Source organism: Styela clava, chromosome 2 (genome assembly GCF_964204865.1).
Source record: "Styela clava chromosome 2, kaStyClav1.hap1.2, whole genome shotgun sequence".
Classification (NCBI taxonomy): domain Eukaryota; kingdom Metazoa; phylum Chordata; class Ascidiacea; order Stolidobranchia; family Styelidae; genus Styela; species Styela clava.
Window position 1 is genome coordinate 28,463,098 of NC_135251.1, and position 5,000 is coordinate 28,468,097.

At 54.5% G+C, this 5,000-nt stretch overlaps 1 non-coding gene across 1 annotated transcript in view; it reads left to right on the plus strand.

The window, feature by feature from the left end:
* Positions 1 to 3,301: 3,301 nt before the first annotated feature.
* LOC144420222 (small subunit ribosomal RNA) overlaps positions 3,302 to 5,000 on the plus strand; it is a 1,810-nt gene continuing 111 nt past the window's right edge. Inside the window, exon 1 of the ribosomal RNA XR_013474575.1 lies at positions 3,302 to 5,000. This exon is cut by the window's right edge and continues 111 nt beyond it. This is a non-coding gene — a ribosomal RNA (small subunit ribosomal RNA).

Here is a 5,000-nt window from a genome sequence, read left to right on the forward strand (position 1 = left end):
AGTGCTGCGTCGCCGGCATCGGCGTCGAAAGAAGCCGAGCCGAAAAAAGTTAAAGTACAAACGTGCAAGCATACTAACCTAACCCTAGGTAAGGCATGTCAGAGCGAAAGACAGTAAACTCGAATGAGCCAAGAAAGAGCGGTGCGGGGCCGGTCGGAGCGCACCCTTTTCTCGGTGGCTGGCGGGCGAGAGAGTGCTGCGTCGCCGGCATCGGCGTCGAAAGAAGCCGAGCCGAAAAAAGTTAAAGTACAAACGTGCAAGCATACTAACCTAACCCTAGGTAAGGCATGTCAGAGCGAAAGACAGTAATTTCGAATGAGCCAAGAAAGAGCGGTGCGGGGCCGGTCGGAGCGCACCCTTTTCTCGGTGGCTGGCGGGCGAGAGAGTGCTGCGTCGCCGGCATCGGCGTCGAAAGAAGCCGAGCCGAAAAAAGTTAAAGTACAAACGTGCAAGCATACTAACCTAACCCTAGGTAAGGCATGTCAGAGCGAAAGACAGTAATTTCGAATGAGCCAAGAAAGAGCGGTGCGGGGCCGGTCGGAGCGCACCATTTTCTCGGTGGCTGGCGGGCGAGAGAGTGCTGCGTCGCCGGCATCGGCGTCGAAAGAAGCCGAGCCAAAAAAAGTTAAAGTACAAACGTGCAAGCATACTAACCTAACCCTAGGTAAGGCATGTCAGAGCGAAAGACAGTAATTTCGAATGAGCCAAGAAAGAGCGGTGCGGGGCCGGTCGGAGCGCACCCTTTTCTCGGTGGCTGGCGGGCGAGAGAGTGCTGCGTCGCCGGCATCGGCGTCGAAAGAAGCCGAGCCGAAAAAAGTTAAAGTACAAACGTGCAAGCATACTAACCTAACCCTAGGTAAGGCATGTCAGAGCGAAAGACAGTAATTTCGAATGAGCCAAGAAAGAGCGGTGCGGGGCCGGTCGGAGCGCACCCTTTTCTCGGTGGCTGGCGGGCGAGAGAGTGCTGCGTCGCCGGCATCGGCGTCGAAAGAAGCCGAGCCGAAAAAAGTTAAAGTACAAACGTGCAAGCATACTAACCTAACCCTAGGTAAGGCATGTCAGAGCGAAAGACAGTAAACTCGAATGAGCCAAGAAAGAGCGGTGCGGGGCCGGTCGGAGCGCACCCTTTTCTCGGTGGCTGGCGGGCGAGAGAGTGCTGCGTCGCCGGCATCGGCGTCGAAAGAAGCCGAGCCGAAAAAAGTTAAAGTACAAACGTGCAAGCATACTAACCTAACCCTAGGTAAGGCATGTCAGAGCGAAAGACAGTAATTTCGAATGAGCCAAGAAAGAGCGGTGCGGGGCCGGTCGGAGCGCACCCTTTTCTCGGTGGCTGGCGGGCGAGAGAGTGCTGCGTCGCCGGCATCGGCGTCGAAAGAAGCCGAGCCGAAAAAAGTTAAAGTACAAACGTGCAAGCATACTAACCTAACCCTAGGTAAGGCATGTCAGAGCGAAAGACAGTAAACTCGAATGAGCCAAGAAAGAGCGGTGCGGGGCCGGTCGGAGCGCACCCTTTTCTCGGTGGCTGGCGGGCGAGAGAGTGCTGCGTCGCCGGCATCGGCGTCGAAAGAAGCCGAGCCGAAAAAAGTTAAAGTACAAACGTGCAAGCATACTAACCTAACCCTAGGTAAGGCATGTCAGAGCGAAAGACAGTAATTTCGAATGAGCCAAGAAAGAGCGGTGCGGGGCCGGTCGGAGCGCACCCTTTTCTCGGTGGCTGGCGGGCGAGAGAGTGCTGCGTCGCCGGCATCGGCGTCGAAAGAAGCCGAGCCAAAAAAAGTTAAAGTACAAACGTGCAAGCATACTAACCTAACCCTAGGTAAGGCATGTCAGAGCGAAAGACAGTAATTTCGAATGAGCCAAGAAAGAGCGGTGCGGGGCCGGTCGGAGCGCACCCTTTTCTCGGTGGCTGGCGGGCGAGAGAGTGCTGCGTCGCCGGCATCGGCGTCGAAAGAAGCCGAGCCAAAAAAAGTTAAAGTACAAACGTGCAAGCATACTAACCTAACCCTAGGTAAGGCATGTCAGAGCGAAAGACAGTAAACTCGAATGAGCCATGAAAGAGCGGTGCGGGGCCGGTCGGAGCGCACCCTTTTCTCGGTGGCTGGCGGGCGAGAGAGTGCTGCGTCGCCGGCATCGGCGTCGAAAGAAGCCGAGCCGAAAAAAGTTAAAGTACAAACGTGCAAGCATACTAACCTAACCCTAGGTAAGGCATGTCAGAGCGAAAGACAGTAATTTCGAATGAGCCAAGAAAGAGCGGTGCGGGGCCGGTCGGAGCGCACCCTTTTCTCGGTGGCTGGCGGGCGAGAGAGTGCTGCGTCGCCGGCATCGGCGTCGAAAGAAGCCGAGCCGAAAAAAGTTAAAGTACAAACGTGCAAGCATACTAACCTAACCCTAGGTAAGGCATGTCAGAGCGAAAGACAGTAATTTCGAATGAGCCAAGAAAGAGCGGTGCGGGGCCGGTCGGAGCGCACCCTTTTCTCGGTGGCTGGCGGGCGAGAGAGTGCTGCGTCGCCGGCATCGGCGTCGAAAGAAGCCGAGCCAAAAAAAGTTAAAGTACAAACGTGCAAGCATACTAACCTAACCCTAGGTAAGGCATGTCAGAGCGAAAGACAGTAAACTCGAATGAGCCATGAAAGAGCGGTGCGGGGCCGGTCGGAGCGCACCCTTTTCTCGGTGGCTGGCGGGCGAGAGAGTGCTGCGTCGCCGGCATCCGCGTCGAAAGAAGCCGAGCCGAAAAAAGTTAAAGTACAAACGTGCAAGCATACTAACCTAACCCTAGGTAAGGCATGTCAGAGCGAAAGACAGTAATTTCGAATGAGCCAAGAAAGAGCGGTGCGGGGCCGGTCGGAGCGCACCCTTTTCTCGGTGGCTGGCGGGCGAGAGAGTGCTGCGTCGCCGGCATCGGCGTCGAAAGAAGCCGAGCCGAAAAAAGTTAAAGTACAAACGCGATGCTAATGAGCGAGCCGTTGTCTCGACTAATATGTAGGGGGCGTTCGATCGAGCGTCTGGCTTGAGCGCTTGTCGGCCTAGCAGAACGGTCGCATTGTTATGCCCGGGTTTTAGGCACCGCTGCAGGCGGCCGGCAGAGCTCTTGTTTGTGCGAAACTGAATGGATCGAGCCCGAGAGAGGGCGAGCAAAGAAAAAACGCAAATCGCTCCGCCTGGCACTGCCGGCGAGAGCGTGGACGTCGCGGCCAGCGACTGTCGAAGCTGAGTACGGCCGCAGGCGATCGCCTCGGTCTTAAACGAATGCGACGAGCACGCGCCGGGCGGCCCAGCAAGGGCCGAGCGCAGCTGTCGCAGCTATCTGGTTGATCCTGCCAGTAGTGATATGCTTGTCTCAAAGATTAAGCCATGCAGGTGCAAGTACGAGTTCTCGTAAAGCGAAACTGCGAATGGCTCATTAAATCAGTCTTGGTTTATTTGGTCTCGTAAGCGAAGTGGATAACTGTGGTAATTCTAGAGCTAATACATGCATTAAGCGCCGACTTCGGGAGGCGCGCTTTTATCAGATCAAAACCGACCGGGTTCGTCCTGTGACGTTTGATGACTCTGGATAACCACGCGGATCGTACGGTCTCTGCACCGACGACGTATCATTCAAGTGTCTGCCCTATCAACTGTCGAAGGTACGCTACGTGCCTACCTTTGTGATAACGGGTAACGGGGAATCAGGGTTCGATTCCGGAGAGGGAGCCTGAGAAACGGCTACCACATCCAAGGAAGGCAGCAGGCGCGCAAATTACCCATTCCCGACACGGGGAGGTAGTGACGAAAAATAACAATACAGGACTCTAACGAGGCCCTGTAATTGGAATGAGTACATCCTAAAACTCTTAACGAGTATCCATTGGAGGGCAAGTCTGGTGCCAGCAGCCGCGGTAATTCCAGCTCCAACAGTGTATGCTAAAGTTGTTGCGGTTGAAAAGCTCGTAGTTGGATTTTGGGCGAGCGCCGCCGGTCCGTCGCAAGGCGTGTCACTGGTTGCGTTCGCCTCACCTTCGGTTCTCCGTCGGTGCTCTTGACTGAGTGTCGGCGGTGGCCGATAAGTTTACTTTGAAAAAATTAGAGTGTTCAAAGCAGGCTGTTCGCCTGCATAGTGTTGCATGGAATAATGGAATAGGACCTCGGTTCTATTTTGTTGGTTTTCGGAGCACGAGGTAATGATTAAGAGGGACAGACGGGGGCGTCCGTACTCTGCCGTTAGAGGTGAAATTCTTGGATCGGCGGAAGACGAACTACTGCGAAAGCATTCGCCAAGAATGTTTTCTTTAATCAAGAGCGAAAGTCAGAGGTTCGAAGACGATCAGATACCGTCCTAGTTCTGACTATAAACGATGCCAACTAGCGATCGGGAGGCGTTACCATGACGACCTTTCCGGCAGCTTCCGGGAAACCAAAGTCTTTGGGTTCCGGGGGAAGTATGGTTGCAAAGCTGAAACTTAAAGGAATTGACGGAAGGGCACCACCAGGAGTGGAGCCTGCGGCTTAATTTGACTCAACACGGGGAAACTCACCCGGCCCGGACACAGGTAGGATTGACAGATTGAGAGCTCTTTCTTGATTCTGTGGGTGGTGGTGCATGGCCGTTCTTAGTTGGTGGAGCGATTTGTCTGGTTAATTCCGATAACGAACGAGACTCTGGCATGCTAAATAGTTACGCGACCTTCTCGGTCGGCGTCTAACTTCTTAGAGGGACTAGTGGCGTTTAGCCACACGAGATTGAGCAATAACAGGTCTGTGATGCCCTTAGATGTCCGGGGCCGCACGCGCGCTACACTGAGTGAAGCAGCGAGTGTCTAACCTAGGCCGAAAGGTCCGGGTAACCCGTTGAACCTCATTCGTGATTGGGATAGGGACTTGCAATTGTTTCCCTTGAACGAGGAATTCCCAGTAAGCGCAAGTCATCAACTTGCGTTGATTACGTCCCTGCCCTTTGTACACACCGCCCGTCGCTACTACCGATTGAATGGTTTAGTGAGATCCTTGGATCGGCCCCGTCG